Genomic DNA, 25,834 nt, shown 5'->3' with positions numbered 1-25,834 from the left:
TGTAAGTTGATTCCTGAGGAGTCAGCCAGGATGGCTATTGTACCCCTATTCTCAACTCAACCCAGAAGTATGAAACCTCAGCTAAATCCATTGTTGGCTGTTGCTCTGGATGGGAAGGTTTATACAAACAAAAGTCCTTCTGGAAGAGCTGAGACGAGGGGCAGACAATTTCAGATGAAAAACAACAAATGGGAAAGTACAAGAGCAAGATCATAAATGCAACAGAGCCAAGAGTCAGAAATTATACAGAAGGAAGTGGAAGCAAGTTGGGAATAAGCAAGAAAGATCTGTGGCAAGAAGACTAGTGGGTGGGTGTTCACAACTTGCTTTTATGATCCACTGGTTGTCGAGGATTAGTGTGTCCAGTGGGCTTACAGAATTAAAGTCAAGACAGACATAAACAGCACTCAGCACTCTTTTGATTGGCATGGTTGGACCAGGGTGTACACCTGATCCAAACTTGGTCAACTATACCTTCTCTCCCATAATCCAGAAGTGGGATCCCAATAGATGGAATCAAGAACTTCAACTAAGACTGTAAATAATACATATTTTATACAAGAGGAATGAATGGAGTGGCATCTTGTCCACCATTTTTCAAGATCACACCAACCTAAATCTCAGGAAACTATCCTTTTGTCCAAACAGTACAATAACTAAACCATTTCTTAAGATTCTAACAACTGGACCTTTCTCAACTTGAAATGTGACATCCACGGTAGGCATGTCAAATAACAACAAACCTTTCCTTTCCATGGCACACTATAATTTATGGTGTTTGACCCTCTCAGCAGCCCTGTGAAAGATAAGGCTGAATGCCCCATTATAAAGGGTTAAGGAAAAGGAAGCCACTTTCAAAAAGGTACAGAAAACAGAGTATATGGTAGATTTTTTAAATGGCAACAAATTCTTGCCAGTCCTGTGTGTACACCCCTTTGCAATGTGACTATGCTGCTCTTCCCATTAAAGGATAAAGTCTATTACTTTCCACTCTTTGAAAATGAGCTTGACCATGTGACATGCTCTGTCCAATAAGACATTAGCAAGTATGATCAGGAAGAAGTTTGAAAGTGCTTGCACATTGATATTTACCCTCTCTTGCTGCTGAGAACACTGAGATCTTATGGGAAGAAGCCTCCTGGAAGATGAGAGACCATGTAGAGAAAAAGAGCCAGCCATCCTAGCTGCTGTCTTTTTTAAAATGTAGGTTTTATTATAATTCGGGTATGTTGAGGCCAACAGTTAGGGAAACAATGGCCACTGAAAAGATAGTTTCTTACTCACAGTTCCTAAGAGGTGGGGTGGCACACCGTGCCACAGGGAGATCACACAGAAAGCACCAGGGTTGGTCAGGAGACAGAGAGAGTAGGTGGAAAACATGGGTTTTCTATGGGTTGGAATGGGAGAGGCCAGTAAGCAGGTTTAGGATTGGCTGGTTTGAATAATTACAGTGGCTCTGGGACATAGGGGCTGTCCCTAGTTGTCTGATACCTGCTCTGGGGTGATTAGGGCAGGAAGATAGTGACCCAGAGTGGGAGAGCTCCATAAAGGAGGTGGTGGGAGGAGTACGGGCTCCTGATTGGTTGCTTTGCACAAGAAAGTTGTGCCCTTGCAAGAAAGTGATTTGCTGTCTCAGGAATTGGCTGACATAGGGAGGGCCAGTTCCTCTAGAGTCTACGAGGCCCCAAGATACCAAAACATCAAAAGTACAGAAAATAAAAAGGCATGTTAATACATTGTCCCAACTGAGGACTCAGACATGTGAGTGAGGTCACTTCAGAACATCCAGTCTCAGCCAAATGAGCCAGGACCAGAATAACCATCTAACACACCCACAGAATTATGAGAGATAATAAATCATCGTTTTAAGCCACAAAGTTTGAGAATGATTTGTTACACAGCAAAAACTGTTACAGAGGATGACCCAAAACTGACCTCTGAACAATCTTGGCATGTTCCACACTCCCTCCTGGTGAGGTAGAAAGTGACAGTAGGATAATTCGAGTACAGAAAAGGGATTACCAAATCACGACCTATGCTGCCAGGTGCAGACATATGTGTGTGTGGGGGGAGAAATTCTTTGCATTTGGAATCACTGCCCTCTGAAGGATTAGGGGAAAATGGTGTTTCCCCTACCTCAAAATATCTATCAGCTTCTGCTGGCTGTTGCTGTGCAAGGTTACGAAAATGGGGTTACATGGGACAGGTTCCCTCTGCCTCATTCCTCAGAATGCTGGCTCCAGGGTTTCTGAGACAAAACCATCAATGTTCCCAGGAGGGCCAGGGGTCACAAAAACCTATGGCAAGTATGTGTCCACTCAGGAGATATCCCCAGATCCAAAAGTGTTTCTCATTCTCTGCTCAAGCTGTCCTATTCTCCAGTGGCTGTCTAATATCAGGATCCAGGAGGTGAGAGCAGCAGGATATGCAACCTCAGTCAGAAATGGGAGCCAAATGAAGAAGGGGGCAATGGGTGCAATAGAGTGAGTACCAGGTAAAGGAAGTACCCCTGTGTTTAGAGTCCCCACTGTACCTGTGTGTATCGTGAGGCAAGACTTAACCTTTTTGAGCTTCCGTTCCCCTACCTACAAAATGGAGATAGCAACCTCTCTTCATCGCACTTCACAGGTTTGTTGTTTCCAATGAGGTGATGGAGATGATGAAGATGGTGATGGTGATGATGAAGATAATTCATCATATATTGAATGCTATCATATATTGAAGATTTCTGTTTCAGGAACCACGCTTAGTCCTTAACATAAGGTGTTTCAATGAATCATCACAATAATCTTAGGAGGTGCTTTATTATTATTTCCATTTTACAGATGAGGAAACCAAATCTTAGATACTTTAGATAACATTCCTAAAGTCATACAGCTAGTACATGGCAGAGCCATGATTTGAACCAGGAGTGTCTGGTTTTAGAGCTCAAAGTTGATGGAAGCTATTGGTTCTCGTCCTGCCCAGCATCAGGCCCGAGTAAGTGGCTGATAATGGGTCCAAACAACTGTGGTTGAGGAGCCAGGATCAAGTAATACTCACAGGTCGGCATAGAAATGTGGAGATGGCAGGCACTTAAGAATTCCTTAGGTGCTTTTCACTTCAGGGAAAGTGTCTCTCTTGGTTCCAATTCTACCTTTCATACCTTTCTTTAATATCAGGTAGCATTCATAGTCTCCAGCACTCTCATCTCACAGTGTGGGAATCAGCCAGGAGGGAGGCAAGGACAAGGTTGACTGACTGGTGCCAGGGAGCAGGAGAGAACTGAGCCCTGTTTCACTGAGGACTCGACAAACGTTTGACACAGATTCCAGGCCTCCTATTCCAGGCTGCCCACATTTTTCCTTGGGGGAAAGGGGTGTGAAGGGACATTGAGGAAAAGGACTGAACAGAGAATGATCCTCTGAGCTCTCCACTGGAGACAGACTGTGGAATGGTCAGCATGTCCCTGGACACCTAAGGATGATGAACATCTAATTCACGCTCTACCCACTTTTGGGCAACTAATCACCCTATTGTTTTAGGCCAGCCTATGCACACTCAGCAACTGATCCTATCAAGTGTGGCTCAGGAGGGATAGGGAAACCACACTTAAAGTTGTCTCCTCTGTGTCTTGTCAGAGCAGTGAAATCCCCCTGGCAGCTGTCCAGTCATAAGATTTAAAAACTTCAAACTTTCAGAGTCCTCTGAGAAAAAAAGGAGCAACACCTTTAGGTTTTTTAGTTACACCAGAGGCTTCCAAATGTTCTAGGTTCACAATGCCCTTGGTGTCACCAGAGTTTTTTCACAATGCCCCTCGGCCAAAAGAAATACGTAGCAGTCCCATTTATTATGTAATCAGGGCCAAGCAACTTAATAAGTATCTATGTCCTACAACAACAAATAATACACAGAAATTAAAAGAAAAAATATTATTTTTTATTTCATTCTTAAAGAACTACAATTCATTCCCCATGGGATGTGTGTGCCTGGAGGACACTGCACAACTTCTCAAACCTTGTGATCCTACTGGACACTGCCACCTTCAATTCCTGTCTCACACGGACTTTCACGGGCACTCACTTTTCATCACTGCAAACACTGAAACCGGACTTTACAAAGATATGGCATCATCTAAAGGAATGCAAAGTGATCTGTTTACCTGTTTCACATGGAGTCACATATTGCTTTGTTTCCCTCAAATATTCAAAATAACTAGCTGAGCTCCTGTGGGTTCACAGCAGCACCCTAGGTGCCTCAAAACAGTGTAGGGACTACAGAGTTACTAGTCAGCAGCATACAAATGCCAGGGCCTTTGATAACATAATACAGGATACAGCCTGGTGGATGCAGGAGGCCAAGGAATTGTTTGGGGAGTGAGGGAGACAGTGAAGGGGTGATTGTGGAAAGGATGCCAGAAGAGGGTAAGTAGCATGTAACCTGAAATATTCTTTCCCCATTGGTCAAAGGGATATAATCCTAATCATGTCCTGCCTCTTTAGAGGATTATTATTATGAGTTCAAATGAGACCAGGAGTTTACAATGCTTTGCAAACTATAAAGCTTGGAACAAATGTTGGGTATTGCAGCCAACACAATTCCCCATTCTCAGAGAGGGATGGAGAGCCCCTTTCCCACTAACTCATCACAGACTCCCAGTACCTTGAGCAAATATGGCAGGTTCCCAATGATGCTTGAAGCTCATTTCCTTTCCTTTAGATAACACCCTGCTGGTTACTTACCAGGTCTGTGGCAGGCTTCCAAAAGAGCAGTCACTGTTTCAAAGGCACCATTAGAGCAGATTTCAATGCCCAACAAGGTCCTTGAGGGAAGGAAGAGTATCACCCTGAATGCAGGCAAAGTACCACCCACCTCTGAAAGCCTGTACAAAGTTTCGTAAGTACTGCACTGGCCTTCCCTCTGGACTACACAGTCTTCCCATCAAATATGAATGAAGAGGAGGTTGACTGTATTACAAAATTAATCATGTAGGGCAATAGCTGCCAAAGCCATTCATAATCATAATTGCTTTTGCATGCGTTTTCTCGAAAGCAATTTCATTTTTGTCAAGAACTAGGAATGAATCTCTTTCTTAGATACTTATATGCACAAGCATAAAACAGGGCTATACTTTACTGCACACAACAAATGTGACTCTGAAAATGTGTGCACAAAGTCTAAATAAAAGACTTTTATTTTGCTTACATTAAACTCAGAAGGCAACATATTCTGTTCGAGGACAATCGCCCATTCTTTCACCCCATTTTTTAGTTTAGATTTTCATAGATGGTTGAGAAGATACTTGAATCATGTAGAATTTCAAACTAACGGCAAATATTATGCAATCCCTATAGTCAACACATGGTTTTTGCAGTGACAGGAGTGCTGAAAGGGAGAAAGGGTGCAGTCTGAAGATGCATATAGTTCCACCAAGTTGCATTATGGCACTAAAATTCTGCTCATCAGATACATACTTAGGGCTAATTCCAGGGTTCCAGGAGAAAGGAAGGGACTGCAAGCCTCCCTTCAACAGAACAAAAGCAGAATGAGCAGAAAAGCGTGAACTGGGAGTGTTTTCTTGTGAGCACAGGACTGAGTCCCTGAGCGTGGACTTTTAGAGCCACTTCTAAGAGACAATAAGAGCATCATCTGAGTTAAGATGCAGATGGATCTCTCTGGTGCATCTTGTAACAGAGTTTGGGTCACAGAAGAAAAACCATGACTCCATTCCAACCCCAGGATCTGGAGAAAGGCACATCTGGGTTCAAATTCCATGTGGCCTTGGGCAAGTTGCTTCCTGTCTTTGCGTCTCAGCTTCCTCATCTATAGAATGTGGGCAATGACATCTTATGGAATATGAAGTTTCAATGCAGTGATATAGGAGGAAAAGTTTCAAAGTCTAAAAACCTATTTGAGAATATTTATTTTTCTTTCTGGCTCTGGGCCCAGGGAGTCATGAGTTATGAGCTGTCCCTGGTCCCTAACTCTTCCACTCCCTCCCACTTAAACATTCTCTTATCTCAGTGGTTTTTCAACGTTAGTACATCTCAGAACTAGGTGGGGAGCTCAAGGATGTGGAGAGAGCCTTGGTCTATGTGTGCTTACCCCTCTTTCCTGCCCCAAGTTGGGCCCTGAGGCATCACCACTGGTCCCCAAAAACCTTAAGAGGACAATGTTCAAACCAAGTAATTCAGCATTTGGCAGAAATGCCCTGCCCAGCTGTTGTGATTCAGCACATTATTTAACTCCAGCTAAGTAGGGCCCTCAGTGTGGAGGTGAGTACAGGGAGGCTGCAACATGTTCTGGGCAGTCTGACCCAAGCACTGAACCCCAGACCCCCAAGGGTCTGGCTGTCAGCTATCCTACCACCACTGTTTTGTCTGTTCAGAACTGTATCCTCAGTCTGTAGAACTGTACTTGGCACTTAGTAGATGCTCAGCAAATATCAGTTGAATAAATGAATAAATGAGTGAATGTGACGGAAAGAGTCATGGGCTTTATTGTAACCTTCCCAAGAATGCTTGCATTTCTATAAGGCATTCTGAAAAGTAAACTTCCAAAGCCTCCAAGAGATTTCAGCTCTAACAGGTAGCTGGACAGGGAGCTCAATTCACACCACATATGGTGTGTCCACGGGGATATTATCTGCACTATCTAGCTAAAGTTGAGCTAATTCAGGGGCTTCGTGCCGTGTTCTGCGGAGTCCTGTGGCTTCCACTAAGATCCACTGAACAGGCAGGACAGCCTGCCCGCTAAACCAGCCTCAACCAAGAGTACTTTATGGTTACCTGTTTTATATAATCAGCTCCAAGTAAATGTCTGTGGAAAGAAAGGATTCTGTGGGCTTTTTTTTTTTTTTTTAAATATTTGAAACAAGTAGACCTAGATGATTTTGCTAAACAAGTAAATCCTAATACTTCTTTCACCGAGGCTTTGAGTTTATCTTCCAGATGGAAGGAAGGAGAGGAGCTGACACCAAGAAATCATCCAGAGGGATGCTTCTGTTTGGTGCTACATGTCCCTGCAGAATCTCTCAGTCCAAGAAGAAGGGTCTGAGTCCTCTCTCCAGATGTTCCAGATTCCTACATCCTCATCAGTTCCTGCTCTTTTCAATCCAGCTATGACACTTTGGGAATAAGAAACATGATGTCATCACTCTCAGCTCAAACTGCCCAAAGGTTGGTCATGAAAACGGAAGAAATCCCCACACAGCTCTGCAGATCAGGTCATAGCCCACAGTGGTCTTACCAGCCTACAATGTTCTTGTTTACCTTGCAGTGGTGGCAATGAAAGGATCATGTAACATATGCTAAGAAAATCCTTACCTGAATTTCAAATATATGGATTCTGGGTAGTAGAGAGAATAATCAATACTTTATAAACCATTTTCTCCATTTCTCCATAAGCTTGTTAAGGACAAAAAAGAATTCTTATTTATCTTTTGATTTCTAGAGCCTGATACATAGCAGGCGGTCTATAAATTACCATTGTTTCACTCAATTTCATACATGTCACTTCATGTCACAACAATCCTATGACAGAGGTACCACCATCAACTAGATTTTATAGTTATAGAAATTAAGAATCTGAAAGGGTAGATGATGCCCCAAATTATAATTAGCCTACAGTGGAGACTGGAATAGAATCAGAATCTTAACCTAAGTCTTTGTAATATAAATCCTATACTTTTTGCAAAAGCCTAAGGGTATGGACAGATATCCTTAGGTTCAATTCACTGAAGACATTCAAAGGTTTGGTCCACTAAAGAAAGACAGGAGTCCAAATCCATAGCCCTCTGTCTCCAGTGATGAACCCTCAACTGAAAAGACCCAGGAAAACTATTGCCTATGTGCTCTTGGCCCTGAGGGATGACACTCTTTCCAGGGCATCTTTAAGAGCCCAGCATCCTGCCTCCTCCTGCCCAGCTCTGAGTCACACTTGCCAACTTGTCCCCTGTGATCAGATTGACTTTGTTGGCAGTTTCTGCCCTGACTCACTTGGGACAACAGAAAAGAGAACTTGGCTGACCTGGTTTAATTCCTATCATTTCACATCAGTGAGGACATTCTCCCTAAGACCCTGGGAAGTGCCCCAGACTTTGGGGAGGACTTTGGCTAAGGTGAGAAATTTGACCATCCAGGAAACACTCTCAGGTCTGAACACTCAAAATACCTAATAATAGTTTCCTAATAATAGGCAACCTTGAAACTTATTATTATTTGATAGTCTCTATTATTCTAATAATAGGTTTCAGGGTTGCATCCCAAAAGAAGCTTTCACATATACCAGTAGGAAACAAAGGTTGATCCAGTTAGGAAATGTTTCCTGCTACATCTGCAGGTATCACATATAGATAAAACAACACTAGTGGAAGGAAGGAGCATCTTCTTCCTGGGTGCTTCTTTTTACGAGCACAAAAGCTTTTGCTAGAAGCTCCCCAGCAGACATCCCCTCGTGTCCCTGTGCAGAACAGCAATGCATGCAGGTGCCTAAACCAATCTCTGGCAAAAGAAATGGGGCTAGCACAATCGACTCAGATCAATCAGGAGTTGCCCCTGGAGCTGAGGATGGGCTCACTCATTCCTAAATCATCCCTGGAGGAGAGACAGACAATGAAACTAAAGAAAAGGAGAAGAACAGTTCCTGAAACTACCACCAGTTTCTCTTACAGTTAAATTATTCCACTACTTGCTGATCCTATTATGTAACAATTAAAATAATTATAAAACATGTGGCAGCATGGGCAAAATCTTATAATTTAATAAGATGAGAAAAATCAGGAGACAAAAATGTGTGTGTACTAGGACTGCAGCGTACAAACGTGTTTGTATGTGGACAACACTGGAAGATCGTGTTCCAGGATGCAGTTAATTCATTGATATATTAGGTGGAAGGATTAAGATTGACTTCATTTTTCAATTTTCCAAACATCCCACAATATTAGAAAATGTTAATTAATAATTGTCATAATGTGAATAACTAATGAAACAAAGATCTGCCTATCAGCTAAACTTAAGTATGGTTAAGATATTGAAATGCAAGCAGAGTGAGTGCATAGTTTAGCCGAGTCAGGGCTGAGAGAGATTCTTCAGAGAGCCAGGTGTATATTATAGGAAATGATTTCTCCAGGTGAAATTCTGAGCATCTGGGCATTTCTCTAAATAAAATTAAGTCTTTTGTTTTAATGGAAGGAAGGAAGGAAGGAAGGAAGGAAGGAAGGAAGGAAGGAAGGAAGGCAGGCAGGCAAGCTTGATGAATTTAAACTACATGTGAAGGGTATCTTTTGGGTGGGCAGCTTGACATTAAATATAGGCTACTTGGTCCACCCAGAATTCACTCCTGAAGGCCTCAGAGGAAACTGGAAGAGACAGGTACTTATCTTCCCAAGTAACTAAAACTGGGGCCTGTATATTATTCAATAAGAGAGACAAACAGTGGTTTCAAAACCTAACATAGAATCTTAATAAAGTCTCAAGGGCAGCCACTTTGCTTGTAGGTGCTGGTTCTCACTTGGGTAACTGTACAGCAAGACAGCGGGGTGAGCGGCAGCAGATTTTTATGTATATATTAAGTGATAGTTAATGATTCTCCTGGAAAACTCCAGTTGGTCTTAGAATAAAATGGAATTTGTCTAAAATGGAGAGACCCCCAGTTGACTGGCCTCATCTGGCCTCAGGCTTATGAAAGAAAGGCTTGAGGCAGAAGATAGCTGGCTGGCACTGGCAATAATTATCCATTCTTAGGAGAGACATCCACAGTCAGGAAAGCCCTGGATGTGTGACATCCCTCTCCTTCTTTCAGGTAGGATGCTATCAGCTGCATGTAATAGACAATCACATCTCCAAATGCCAACACTAAAGACATATATTACATAACATAAGAAGTCCAGAGGTAGGTGAGCAAATGCAGCTGCCCAATGACATTATCAAAGATGTGGATTCTCTCCATCTTCCTGTTGCAGTTTTTAACCTGGACTTTGCCCTCTGATTCACTTCCTTCATGGTAACAAGGTGGTGGCCCTCCAGTGTAGCAACACACCCAGACAAAACATCCAAGAAAATCTTCCATTCTTGCATCTGTCTCTTTTTGACAAGAAAGCATTTCTCAGAAGCCCCTACAACAGTTCTCACATCTCCTTGACCATAACTGCCCCAAGCACTCACACCTAAACCAATTACAGGAGAGAAGAATGAGACAGCCTGATGTAGTGAAAGTCATGACTATGAGAAGGGTGAATGCACCAAATGGAAGCAGTATTCTTTTAGAAAGGGGGAGGGAGATATGTAGGGTATGAACCAAAATGCTGCTATATCTAGATACCCCATGCTCTTGGTATTACTCCCTTTCTCTACAAATGAAAAACACTTCCCTGGCCTTTCCTACAATCTCTTTTTCATGGGCCTGTTTTCTAATCTATCCAGCAATTGGAAATCCTCTTCCCAGATAGGTCTTACTTGAAAAACATCATGGCTCCTGTGGAGCTTTCTGGGAACTCCTTCCTCAATCCTGTGTCCCACATCACTGTCCTTATACTTATCATTGTCAATCTCCTATTTTAGTCAGTTATGTGACTTCTGTTTTCCTCCAGGCTAGACCATGAACTTCCAAGGAACAGACACTATGCCTGGTTCATGTCTCAATGCTCACAGTGTCTAGCTCTCCACCTGGTCTCTGTTTGTTCATGTGAAACCACCAGAGCTCTGCACCAAGTAGCTGAGATCCAAGTATCCATCTAGCACATCTATGTCCTATTATTCAAGGCCAACACCTATGCTCCTAGTTAAAAACTATCTAAAGAAATATGAAACATGTGCCAAGCTTGGTGGGAGGCTGTGCCCTCTATTTGCCTGCATGTCAAGCACATGTGGACTGACTGCGTCCTTGAGATGTTATTGAGCAGCAGATGGAGTCACATGGGCCACCTTATCCCAGGACTCTGCTAAGAATCCCTGCAGGTCCCCCCCCCCAGCCCCCACTTCAAAAAGGGCCAGTGTCATCCCATAGCAAATGTCTCAGAAACACACAGAGCATACAGGAAATGAGCCCATTCCTTAGCATTGACTTCATCCTTTTAACTAAGTTCAAACCAGGTTACTATTCACTCTTATCTGGTGAGTGCTATACTGCCAGTCTTCAGGACTGCCAGATACTCTGCTTCAGAATTCCTCTCCCTTCATGCACACAGCAGTCTGTGATACAATTGAAGACAAGTCTCCTATATCCTCTCCTACAACCTCTGCTGTTGAAACTAAGGCCTATAACTCCTTCATGGTTCTTCTCCATGTGACAATGGGGATACTCTCAGCTGCCTGGCTAGCCTCGCTCATCTAAAGCACTCTAGCTTGTCAATGTCCTCTGAATATAAGAGAGCAGAACCTGAAGCTCTAGTGATGGTATATAGCCAAAGTAGAAAAGAGGGGACTTCCTCTCCCTAGTTGGATGCTAAAGTAACCCAAAATTACATTAATCTCAGCTGTCTAAGTAACTACTTAAATAGTGGCTTATGTTGAAGTTACCAGTTGGGTTCAAATCCCAGCTCAGCCCCTGATTAGTGTCCTATGTGACCTGGAGCAGTTCAAATCACCTCTCTGAGCTCCAGTTCCCTCATCTCTAAAATTGCAATCGTGATATCGATCTCATAGGGTTGTCATGACAATTTAATTAAAAGAGACTGCATTCAAAGAACCGAGCATGGAATACGAGCTCAATAAATGGGAGCCACGACTCCTATTACCATTAAAAACATTAATCCCTAAGTTGATTTTCCACATATTACACTTCTGTTCTGTACCAACAACATTGATGGTGACTATTTGGGTCACAGAACGCTAAAGTTGGAACTGCCTCCAGGTATCAATTTAGCTCAGTGATTCCCAACCCTAGCTAAATCATCTGGGGAGCTTTCAAAAGTACCATCTCACACGCCCAACTGCAGATTAATTAAATAAGAATCTCTAGGGACAGAGTGCAGGCATCTGTGTTTTCTTAGACCAGTCTCCTCACTTTACAGGTGACAACATGAGGCCCAGAAAGGTGAAGTGATTCTTCACAATTTCTTCCCATTTCATATTGCTGCAGAAAATATCTTGGGGGCTCTGATTCTATCAGCCAATGTCAAGACCCCTTTCAATCGGCCTGTCTGATTGGCTTGTCTTCTGGGCTCTTACCCAGACCTCTTCTGTGCAGCCAAGGCAAGGCCTTGAAGGGTTTGTGTGATGAGTAGACACAGGCAAGATAGATGGGGAGCATTCTAGGTAGCAAGAAAAGAGAGTCCACTTACCATTGCCCGGGTGCTCAGAGCCTTCTACTCACACCGTGGCCCAGCTCCCCGAAGTCCGGTGCATGCTGCTCTCCCAGGAAGAAAGCACTTCTTTCCACTGGCTTTTTCCTACCTAACATCATGGCACTGCATGACTTTATCCCTGCCTCAGCCCCAGCACAAGCCAGGGGATCCGAAGAACATTAAGTAATTCAAGCACTATTCATTGAGCATCTACTCTGATCCCGGGACTCTGCTGAGAATGGAGATGTAACAGCGAGTGAGGTCAACCTGGTAACTGTTCTCATGGTGCCATCCTTCCATCGGGCAGGTGGCTCTTCCTGTGGCTGACTCTCTACCCTCATCGGAGGGAAAGGCCACCACCACCTGGTATCCCAAACCAGAGGCCGAACTGTTTGCTAAGCAAAGGAGAGCCGTCTTTGTGAGGCACCCACAGGACAAACAAGCACTGGTCGTAGAGAGTTCGGGAAGCATGGGTTCGGGGGCACACGGACTCTCAGAAGTAGGAGTGTTCGGGGACTGCATCAACTTTAGCTGTGGAAACCTGGTTACAGACCAGATGGCTCTTGCCGATTCTGCTCCCTCACGTTTAGCAGCGTGGTTGCTGGAATGAGGATGTTGCTGATTGGCTGAGTTTTTAGCCACATGGTCACTGGAATGAAACTGTTGCCGATTGGTTGATGTTTAGCAGCATGGGCATTGGAGGCTGTTGCTGATTGGCTGAGTTTAGCAACTTGGTTGCTGAAGCATGGGCTAGGTGTAAAACTGGCGCTGGCTGTAGCTAGTGTATTGAAAGGAACTATGGCCAAAGAGTAGCCAGTCTTTCTTGATGTTAGCGGGAAGGTTTTTTTATCCCTAGTGTTCCTCAGGGTCCTTTTTCAGCCAGTTCTGGGTGAAAGGGGAATACTCCAATACCTCAGGAAGCTAGCCCAGTCCAGTTACGAATTTGGGGCACAGGCTTTGGTGCAGTGGATGGAGGGCTTTACCCTCCAACCTTGGAGATCTGAACTTGATTTTCTGGGTAATGGGGAGCCACTGGTAAATGTAAGATGTGAGGGCAGAGTAGAATCTTCAGTACTTGGCCGTATGTGGAGAAAGCAAGTGCGTGTGATTTAGGAAAAGGTTCCATCAGAGAAGCAGAATTGCTTCTATGGCAAGTTCTATGTTACTATGGCAAGTAACATAGAATCTGATCAAGGGATTGGCTCTTACACAATTGTGAGAGCTGGTTAAGAAGGCTATGCAAAGCTGTGCTCTTTGTTTCTGCTGTTGGCCCTTGAGGCATAGAGGTCAGCAGGGCTGGTAGTCAGGAAGGAGAGCTGGACATGAAATAAGGAAAAGCAAGGACTAATGGGAACCCATGTGACTGACCTGCAACCTAAGAGGACAGATTGTGGCTAAATCCACATCAAACTGCTCAGTTAATTTAAGACTGCAGAAATTGGAGTCAGATAAACCCAGATTCAGATCTTAGCCCTGCAACTCCTAGCTCTGTGCCTGAGCTCTTCACCCACTCATTTTAGCATTCATTGGTGGATCTTGCCTGGAAATTGGTGCTGTGGTAGATTAATGGTGGTTTTCTATTTTCTTTTGTTTCAGTTTCCTCATTTGTAAATGGCATATGTGAGAATTTTTAAAAGAAAATGCAGCACAGCGCCTGGCACGTACTGAGTGCCCAGAAAAAGCTAACTTTTATTACTCAAAGATACCAGTGTCCTGAAGAACATTCTTTTCTAGGTTAAATATCTTTGGTTCATGTCATGTTATTAGGCCCCTCACCATCTGAGACCCTAGGTATAGAACATGCCCCTCTAATGGGATGTCCCTTGAATACTGCCTATCCTATCTTTGCCAATTCATGCTGTCACCTCTACTTTTCAGGGCTAACACCGTGGCTACTAAAATACAGCAGCTAGAAGAAGCTGTGCTTTCACATCTCACAGGAATAGGGAGGTGCCCAGAGAAGCTGAGAATAGCTGTCCTGGGAGTGAGCAGGAGATAGCACCGGCTGGCAAGGGTCAGTGGTGTGGGCAGGGATCCTGAAGCACTGAAGTACCATGGAAAATGCATTGGTCCCTGCCCAACTCAGTGCTCACTGCTCACTTCAGACTGGCAGGAAGCAGCCAAGGGAGATACTCCTTCAAAACTATAAATTCCCTACAATTTCCTACTTGAGACCTCCTCGACCTAGAAAAACAGAACACAGATAACTGTCATCCCATCTGGAGCTATAGATAGCTCGAGGAAAGATCTCACTTTATCTGGCTCTAAGGAAGCCAAGGGAGCAAATGGAAAGGGCAGAATAAACTGTCATAGTCTCCTAGACTGTCCTAGCAGGACGGAGCCTCCGAAGATCATTTGGCCTTTGCTGAGAAGACTGAGGCCCAGAGAAGGAAAATGATTTGCTCTGAATCACACAGGCAAGTTGTAGCAGAGCCTTGCTTATGGCCCAAATTTTCTCTGTCCTATAATCGAACCTTCCATATTTCCTCCTTACCCCACCAACACAACACGTGTGTGTGTATAAACACATACATATATATGTACACAGATACATACACACATATGAAGGATTGTCAATGAATGCACTAATGACAATTTAGAAAATGTAGAAAACAAAGAAGAAAATTAAAATCATCCAAAATATCAAAATTCACAAATTATATTTTGGGGTATTTTCTTTTATTTCTTTATGCATATACATAATACATGAATAGTATACAATAATATGTTTTTAATCATTAAATTTACTAATAGATATAAATTTGCAATCTCTTTTGTTTACCACAGTATCAAGTTATATCTACAAGCATTCTTCCAAAACATTTAATAGCTTTAAAATACATCATGTGCATGCACCATTGTTTATTTAACTATTTATTTAACATAGATGAGCTTGAGATATTTTTATTATTTTGCAATTTAAATATCACGGCGATGGGAAATTTCTACCTCCAGCCAAAGTGAAGTAATAGGGATCAGATTTATTCTCCTACATGCAAAAAAAAATTTTTTTTAATAGTAATTTTTAAGAAATTGGTCCAGGCAATGAAGGACAGTAATCCCTGAGAGATGGGAAACCACCAAAGTGAGCCAGCCCTTCAGTTGCTCCAGATTTCTGCCTTGAGAGAGTGTCCAGGTCACAGTGTGAGGATGGGTAACCCAGGTGGAACTTGATGCATTTCCTGAATTGAGCAGAAGGAGCTGGAAGTTCAGAGAAACCAGGTGACAGAAACACGGAGAGATTTCTGCATAGAGAGCAAACCCTGGAGATCTTCAGAAGGTCTCTCTGGAGTCCTTAGGAGAATGTTGATTAGCACATGTGAGGAAATTAGTGGAGGTTAGGGAAAGAACTATATTTTAAACTAAATAACACATTTATATATAACTAATGTTTCAAAAGAGAAATCAAAAAAGGAAATTATAAAACATCTTGAACTGAATAAAAATAAAAACAATATATAAGAATTTGTGGAATGCTGTAAAGGCAATGCTTAGGAAGAAATTTATAGCATTAAATGCCTATATTAGAAAAGAAGAAAGGAATCAAATCAATGAGCTAAACTTCTACCTTAAGAAATTACAAGAAAGAAGAGTAATTAAACCCAAAATAGGCATAAGAAAGGAAACAATAAAAATCAGAGTGGCAATCAATCAGATAGAAAATAGCAAAACATTTGAAAGTCAGTGAAACCAACAGCTGGTTTTCTGAAAAGACCAATAAAATTAATAAACTTCTAAACAGTCCGATAAAAAAAAAAAAGGGACAGCAAACACAAATTACCAGTAACAGAAATATGAATGGTAACATTACTACAGATTCAACAGATAATAAAAGGACAAAAAGGGAAAATTATGAGCAACTTTTGCCTGTAAATCCAACAATTTAGATGAAATGGATAGACTCCTTGAAGTATACAAGCTATTAAAGTTCACACAAGAGGAAATAGATAACCTAAAGAGCCCTATATACACCAGTAAAGAACTGGAATGTGTGGTTAAAAACCTACAAAGAAAATTCCAGGCTCATATGACTTCACTGGAGAATTCTACTAAGTACTGAAGGAATAAATAATATCAATTATACACAAACTTTTCCAGAAAATTGAAGAGGAGGAAATACTTCCCCTTTGTTCTATGATGCCAGTGTTACCCTACTACCAAAAGATACAGACCTTACAATAAATGAAAACTATGAATCAATATCAAGGTAAAAATTCTAAATAAAATTCTAGTAAATTAAAACCGACAATATTTAAAAAGATAACACATCCAACTAAGCGGAGTTTCTCCCACTTATGTTTTAACATCTAAAACTCAATCTATACAATTCACAATATTAATCAACTAAAAAAGAACCATATGATCATCTCAGTAGATACAGATAAAGCATTTGACAAAATTCAATATGCATTACTGATTAAAAAAAACTTCTCAGCAAACTAGGAATATAAGTAAATTTCTCCAACCTGATGCAAAGCACCTTGATTGGAAAGTAAGAAATAAAACTGTCTTTATTAGCAGATTTCATGATTCTTCATACAGAAAATCTAATGGAATCTATAAAAATCTACCAACTAAAAAGTAAGTTTAGCAAGATTGCAGAACACAGATTAACATGAAAAAAACAATTCTATATCTAAATACTATCAATTCACAACCAGAAACTGAAATTTAAAATCTGTACAATTAACTCTTATAACTCAATAATAAAAACATAACCAAAGTTAAAAATAGGCAAACAATCTGAATAGATATTTTCCCAAAGAAGACATAGAAATAGCAGATAAGCACATGAAAAGATGTTCAGTGTCATTAGCTACCAGGAAAATGCAAATCAAAACCACAATGTGATACCACTTTATAACCATCAGCATTACTATAATAAAAAAGAAAGATAATCACAAGTGTTAGAAAGGATGTGAAGAAATCGGAACCCTAATACACTGCTGATGAGAAAGTAAAATCATGCAGCCACTTTGGAAAACAGTTTGACAGTTCCTCAAAATATTAAACATAGCTACCAAATGATCCTAAAGTTCCATTCCTATGTATATACCCAGGAGGAATAAGACACATTCACTCGAAAATTTGTATACGAATGCTCATAGGAGTATTATTCAAAATAGTCATAATGGGTAGAAACAACCGAAATATCCATCTTTATTACTCAAAGATACCAGTGTCCTGAAGAACATTCTTTTCTAGGTTAAATATCTTTGGTTCATGTCATGTTATTAGGCCCCTCACCATCTGAGACCCTAGGTATAGAACATGCCCCTCTAATGGGATGTCCCTTGAATACTGCCTATCCTATCTTTGCCAATTCATGCTGTCACCTCTACTTTTCAGGGCTAACACCGTGGCTACTAAAATACAGCAGCTAGAAGAAGCTGTGCTTTCACATCTCACAGGAATAGGGAGGTGCCCAGAGAAGCTGAGAATAGTTGTCCTGAGAGTGAGCAGGAGATAGCACCAGCTGGCAAGGGTCAGTGGTGTGGGCAGGGATCCTGAAGCACTGAAGTACCATGGAAAATGCATTGGTCCCTGCCCAACTCAGTGCTCACTGCTCACTTCAGACTGGCAGGAAGCAGCCAAGGGAGATACTCCTTCAAAACTATAAATTCCCTACAATTTCCTACTTGAGACCTCCTCGACCTAGAAAAACAGAACAGCAGATAACTGTCATCCCATCTGGAGCTATAGATAGCACGAGGAAAGATCTCACTTTATCTGGCTCTAAGGAAGCCAAGGGAGCAAATGGAAAGGGCAGAATAAACTGTCAGCCTCCTAGACTGTCCTAGCAGGACGGAGCCTCTGAAGATCATTTGGCCTTTGCTGAGAAGACTGAGGCCCAGAGAAGGAAAATGATTTGCTCTGAATCACACAGACAAGTTGTAGCAGAGCCTTGCTTATGGCCCAAATTTTCTCTGTCCTATAATCGAACCTTCCATATTTCCTCCTTACCCCACCAACACAACACGTGTGTGTGTATAAACACATACATATATATGTACACAGATACATACACACATATGAAGGATTGTCAATGAATGCACTAATGACAATTTAGAAAATGTAGAAAACAAAGAAGAAAATTAAAATCATCCAAAATATCAAAATTCACAAATTATATTTTGGGGTATTTTCTTTTATTTCTTTATGCATATACATAATACATGAATAGTATACAATAATATGTTTTTAATCATTAAATTTACTAATAGATATAAATTTGCAATCTCTTTTGTTTACCACAGTATCAAGTTATATCTACAAGCATTCTTCCAAAACATTTAATAGCTTTAAAATACATCACGTGCATGCACCATTGTTTATTTAACTATTTATTTAACATAGATGAGCTTGAGATATTTTTATTATTTTGCAATTTAAATATCACGGCGATGGGAAATTTCTACCTCCAGCCAAAGTGAAGTAATAGGGATCAGATTTATTCTCCTACATGCAAAAAAAAATTTTTTTTAATAGTAATTTTTAAGAAATTGGTCCAGGCAATGAAGGACAGTAATCCCTGAGAGATGGGAAACCACCAAAGTGAGCCAGCCCTTCAGTTGCTCCAGATTTCTGCCTTGAGAGAGTGTCCAGGTCACAGTGTGAGGATGGGTAACCCAGGTGGAACTTGATGCATTTCCTGAATTGAGCAGAAGGAGCTGGAAGTTCAGAGAAACCAGGTGACAGAAACACGGAGAGATTTCTGCATAGAGAGCAAACCCTGGAGATCTTCAGAAGGTCTCTCTGGAGTCCTTAGGAGAATGTTGATTAGCACATGTGAGGAAATTAGTGGAGGTTAGGGAAAGAACTATATTTTAAACTAAATAACACATTTATATATAACTCGTTTCAAAAGAGAAATCAAAAAAGGAAATTATAAAATATCTTGAACTGAATAAAAATAAAAACAATATATAAGAATTTGTGGAATGCTGTAAAGGCAATGCTTTGGAAGAAATTTATAGCATTAAATGCCTATATTAGAAAAGAAGAAAGGAATCAAATCAATGAGCTAAACTTCTACCTTAAGAAATTACAAGAAAGAAGAGTAATTAAACCCAAAATAGGCATAAGAAAGGAAACAATAAAAATCAGAGTGGCAATCAATCAGATAGAAAATAGCAAAACATTTGAAAGTCAGTGAAACCAACAGCTGGTTTTCTGAAAAGACCAATAAAATTAATAAACTTCTAAACAGTCCGATAAAAAAAAAGGGACAGCAAACACAAATTACCAGTAACAGAAATATGAATGGTAACATTACTACAGATTCAATAGATAATAAAAGGACAAAAAGGGAAAATTATGAGCAACTTTTGCCTGTAAATCCAACAATTTAGATGAAATGGAAGGACTCCTTGAAGTATACAAGCTATTAAAGTTCACACAAGAGGAAATAGATAACCTAAAGAGCCCTATATACACCAGTAAAGAACTGGAATGTGTGGTTAAAAACCTACAAAGAAAATTCCAGGCTCATATGACTTCACTGGAGAATTCTACTAAGTACTGAAGGAATAAATAATATCAATTATACACAAACTTTTCCAGAAAATTGAAGAGGAGGAAATACTTCCCCTTTGTTCTATGATGCCAGTGTTACCCTACTACCAAAAGATACAGACCTTAAAATAAATGAAAACTATGAATCAATATCAAGGTAAAAATTCTAAATAAAATTCTAGTAAATTAAAACCGACAATATTTAAAAAGATAACACATCCAACTAAGCGGAGTTTCTCCCACTTATGTTTTAACATCTAAAACTCAATCTATACAATTCACAATATTAATCAACTAAAAAAGAACCATATGATCATCTCAGTAGATACAGATAAAGCATTTGACAAAATTCAATATGCATTACTGATTAAAAAAAACTTCTCAGCAAACTAGGAATATAAGTAAATTTCTCCAACCTGATGCAAAGCACCTTGATTGGAAAGTAAGAAATAAAACTGTCTTTATTAGCAGATTTCATGATTCTTCATACAGAAAATCTAATGGAATCTATAAAAATCTACCAACTAAAAAGTAAGTTTAGCAAGATTGCAGAACACAGATTAATATGAAAAAAACAATTCTATATCTAAATACTATCAATTCACAACCAGAAACTGAAATTTAAAATCTGTACAATTAACTCTTATAACTCAATAATAAAAACATAACCAAAGTTAAAAATAGGCAAACAATCTGAATAGATATTTTCCCAAAGAAGACATAGAAATAGCAGATAAGCACATGAAAAGATGTTCAGTGTCATTAGCTACCAGGAAAATGCAAATCAAAACCACAATGTGATACCACTTTATAACCATCAGCATTACTATAATAAAAAAGAAAGATAATCACAAGTGTTAGAAAGGATGTGAAGAAATCGGAACCCTAATACACTGCTGATGAGAAAGTAAAATCATGCAGCCACTTTGGAAAACAGTTTGACAGTTCCTCAAAATATTAAACATAGCTACCAAATGATCCTAAAGTTCCATTCCTATGTATATACCCAGGAGGAATAAGACACATTCACTCGAAAATTTGTATACGAATGCTCATAGGAGTATTATTCAAAATAGTCATAATGGGTAGAAACAACCGAAATATCCATCAGCTGATGAATGGATGAACAAAATATGGTATATATAATAAATGAAGTACTGTTACATGCTACAAAATGAATGAACACTGTAAACATTATGCTAAGTAAAGGAAGCCAATCACAAAGGACCCCATATTTTATGATTCTATTGATATAAAATGTACAGAATAAGGAAATACAGAAACAGAGAGCAGATTATTTGTTGCCTAGGGCTGGAAGCAATGAGAAGGAATGGATGAGGGATAAGGGGTGATGGTCGTACAACCCTAAATATAATAAAAGCCATTGAACAGTATGTTTAAAATGGATGAATTGTATGTTGAGTGAATTAGATCTCAATAAAGCTGTTAAAATAAATAAGCAAATGAAGTCGGTGTGGTCTCTAAGGGGTAGGATTCCCAGGGATTGGTCCTGGTCCTTGTATGAACTTCATGGAAGTCATGGACGAGCCCCAGTTGATGTTTCTTCCTTCGTTCAACCTCTCCATTCCTCCCGTTCTCTCCATTACAAGCCTCACATGTCTAGATTTTAGTAACCCATCACCTGAGCTCTTGTGTAGGTGCATGGCAGCTATCCTCACCAGAGCCTCGAAGGAATTTGCCAAAGGCTGTCATGGAACAGTAGCTGTTTCTGTCCACCCAACAATAAAGCAGGGTTCTCAGACTGGCTAAGGAAATTACATGCATTTCCTTTCCTATGGACCAGTCATCTGGAAGGTGAGTGAGCTGTGCTGGCCACCAAGATTACAGGAAGGGACACCTGCCTCAATTACATACAGCGGAGCACTAGCCTGACCTATGGCTGCCTAGGAGAGGGTATGAGTAGGGCATCATAGGACCAAGAATGAAGATGGGGAGTGTTGTCCCCAACATGCTGAACACCCAAAGAGAGGAGGCCAAGGTACTTTAGGAAATGAAGGGGTGGCACGCAAGAGCCACTGTGGAAAGGAGTAGCAGCTCAGCAGACAGATAGCTCCCTTGAAGCTGGAGCAGGCTGGCCCAACTTACCCAGTTGGCTGCCCGGAATCTTCTAGACCAGAGCTTTGCCCTTGGGTAAGCAGAGAAGAAATCTACCTCCAAAACAGGAATTGTTCCCCAGCCTGAGATGAGTTAGCTGACATCTTAAGGGAAAAGTAAAGAGCCCCTTTCTGGGCTTGAGACATTCATGCTACCAAGGTGGACAGAATGTATCTAGAAGGGTGGCTTCCCTCCTCCCTCGGATGCCTGGCATGGGCCTATGGTCAGGGGTCCTCTGAAAAGAGTGGCCTCTTCCTGGATCTCCCCCTTCCTGCCTCAGCTCAGAACAAGAAGGGCAGGGCCAGCAGGCCAGGGAGTGGTCAGTCTCCTCTCAGGGCCTCTGACTGTCCACATGGGCTAATCGGGGACTCTGAGGGGTCTCCTCACAGGAACCATGTTAGTTCTCTTCAGCCCTGAATACCAGGCTCCAGGGAGGAGGCTAACAGAGGGAAGACCCCAGAATGCTGTGTCCTTACTAATCTTCTTCTTTGTGCCAAGCACTGAAAACATTTCCCTTGATTTTAAGGGCCTAATTTTACTTAATGGGAGATCAGAGATACAGGAATGTGTTCATGCCATACAGAGTGCACACAGAAAGAACACCAAGTATCCTCAGAGAGGGCTTTGACTCTTATCCCTGGATTATAATCATATTGCTCTCCATTTATCTGATGAATGCTGTTCTCATCTGCCCACCTGCTTGTCTCCCTACCAGACTGAGTTCCTTATGGGAAAGGACCGTGCCTTAAATATCCTTGTACCCCAAGTGCTAGGAAAGAGTGCAATCCAGAGGACCCTTAGATAAATGTACTAAATACAGAGCTGGGATCCAACTGACCTCACTGTGTCCATGTCTGGTATTTTTCTACTCTGCTGGAAACTCCTGGATAAACAGGGCTACAGGGCCACAGGGCAAGACAAAGTCACACTGAGGTCTGAGGCTCCCGCTACCCAAGCCTCCTCCTGCCTTGCTCCTCACAGATGCCCTGAACAGGGCCTGAGACTTATGTTGCCTATTCCTGTACCCTCACCTTTATCCTTCACAGGTATTCCTTCAGTAAACCTCCGTCTTGGTATCTGCTTCTGGAAGAGCCTGAACTGACACGAATGGTGACACAAGGGCTCTAAGAAGGGGAATTTTGCTGGGGGTATTCATAAGGCCGGGTCAGGGAAGCAAGCTCTTTCCAAGGAGCCTTAAGCATCCCATTGATGATTCTCTAAGGAGGCTCGGATCAGGCCACTCGACTACCTCGTCTACTTGATGTGGTTACAAAGCTGGAGGTCTGGATTGGATTTTAAGATGAGTCACATTATTCAAGGGGTTAAAGATGTGGTTTTGGTTGGCAGATAAAGTGCAAATGAAGAGTGCTGCCTAGTAGTTCATTCACTTAGAAATACAAAAGAAATTCCGGAGGTGACAAGCAGACAGCACATACTCTGAGGTGACATCAACATTGGTACCTCATCAATTCTGACATTCCCAACTATTACCAGACTGAAATTAGGCACCATCCTGCAGAACTGAAAACAAAAGTCAATCTAAAAGACACAGAGGATGAGAAGGAACCTCATTTGCTATGCTGTTCCAACTGTCCTTCATCCTTTTCCAAAAGAGGAGCATAAAAGGGACCTCGGGAATAAAATCCAAGTCTTGGGACTGGTGCGTGAGTAGCTGAAGAAAGTCAGGAGGGGCTACCACCAGGAGAGCTAGGGCAGTCTCAGGGAGTGAAGGGAGCAACCTGTGAGTCAGGTGAGAGTGTAGGCACAGCTGCCTACTCTCGTCATAGTTCTTCTATGACAGATGACATGCCTGAGGGATGGAGACCAATCACAGAGCCACTCACCTGTGACCATCAAGCCCACTGCTTAGTCTTAAACAAGAGAATGTACAAGTAATATCGACAGGAAATTGGAACTTGAAAACAAAATAACAACTGGGTGTTAACCAGAGAGAATGATGCGTTCCTACACATTTCCCAATTTGCCTTAGTTACTAAGTTACTAAAAAACTAAAAACTTAAAACTAAATTCAGAATTTGAATGCCTTTACCTCTGTTCCTTTGTTCCCTTCTATCAGTTTTGGCCTTAATTTTCAATTACCACTTTATGTTTTTCAACTTTCTAAGTACCAAGGTGAAGGTACAAATGTTTATGTATATAAGAATGGCTACGCCTAGGGTTGTAACATCGCACCCCCATCCCTCAGGGCAGAAGGAACTGTTAGAAGGGGAAGCTCAGCAAAAGATTCAACAATAATTTGCTTGGTAGTTGTCGTTTTTCTGGGTATGTTTGTCATACGAAATAAATTGTTTGTGTGTGTGTGTGTAGCTGTTTGATTTGGTCAGCATTGATCAGCATGGGCCCCACAAAGCATAGCCCACTTGTCACGCTCTTACTGGTAGCACAAGCCCCCAGCTCTGCACTGGACAGGGTCTGAGGAAGTTCTGTGCCGACCCAAACATTCAAAGAAGTAGGTGCTAAGAGAGAGCACACAAAATTAAGTCTAACAATATATTCATTCATCCAATATTGATTGCTGTTTTCATACTAATATTACCATACTCCACTCTGGCATTTATAAAGACAAACCAGATGAAGGATTCAGTTTAGCTCGGGTTCTGTGGGGGGTCCTCTGTGGTCAGTCCTGTGTGGGGAAACTGGCACCACAGGTACAATGCATCTGACAGTGACAGCCTGAGCCACCCAAAAACTTCCAAGCACCTTCGCATCTATTCCCTCTGAGAGCCTTCCAGGTTGTCGTCCTGGAACTCCCTGTTCCATATTTTTATTATGCTGATAAATGTTCACACCTTTTTCCCCCTTATCTCAGATCCAAAGGGCCAGGGCCTATGGAGTAATCATTCAGAAAGAAGAGGTCGAAAGCAGTATTTAAACCCAAGGCCTTAATGTAGCACAAATTTTCAAAATCTTTGATCCAGTATGTTCACTTTTAGGAATTTATCCCGCTGATATACACACACACATATGACTAATGCATATGTGGTTAATATATATATAATTATTTTAGCAATATGTATAACAGAAAAATATTGGAAATCTAAACATCTCTTAATGGGGAGCTGGTTCATTATGGTACAGGCACGCATGCAATCCTATGCAGCTTTTAAAAAGAAAAAGGAAACTATTTAATGATATATAAAAAGATATAATTTTAAAAAGATAAAAGCAAGGTACGGAACAGTGTATACAGTATGCTACTGCTTCTGTAAAACAGGGGGACCACATATTTGCATGTGCATAAAACTTCTCCAGAGAAATCCACTAGGAGAGCTTGGTTGTCTCCAAGGAGAGAACTCAATAGCTGGAAATGGTGGTAGCAGGAGACTTTCAATTGTATATTCTTTTGTACCCTATGAATAACAAACCATGATAATGTATTACGTAAAAATAAACCATAATTTCAATTTTAAATAAATTAATTAAAGGTATCATGATATTGCTACTATTCCTGTAAGAGTCAGCACTGTTCCACGTACAACTGGACACTTGATAAAATAATCTTATGATAACTATAATACTTATCTGGATTCTTCTCTGGAAAGTAGAAAGGCAGGAATTGGTGTGCTCATTTTACAGATAAAAAACATAAATGAAAGGGTTAGAGACTTCACTCAAGATCCCATAATGAGCTACTAACAGTTTTAACAGTGCACTGTACCCACCCTTCATAGGTTCAGATGGAATTTCAGCTTTTACTCTAACTCTGTATCTCAACTGTGTGACCTTAAGCACTATTTCTCACTGAACTGAGTATTTTCATCTGTAAAATAATGAGATTGAACTACGTAGGCCGATTTCAAGCTCCAAAGTTTTATGACATCTTGAACTTAGGAACAAGAACCCTAAAACAATATCTCAGTCCTCTTTCATCTGTCCCCTTATGAGAATGAATCAATATGCTCATAAGAGCGAAGTTGTCTC

This window comes from Pteropus vampyrus, unplaced genomic scaffold (genome assembly GCF_000151845.1).
Source record: "Pteropus vampyrus isolate Shadow unplaced genomic scaffold, Pvam_2.0 Scaffold171, whole genome shotgun sequence".
NCBI lineage: Eukaryota > Metazoa > Chordata > Mammalia > Chiroptera > Pteropodidae > Pteropus > Pteropus vampyrus.
The sequence above is the reverse complement of the archived record's forward strand: the minus strand, read 5'-3'. Positions refer to the sequence as shown.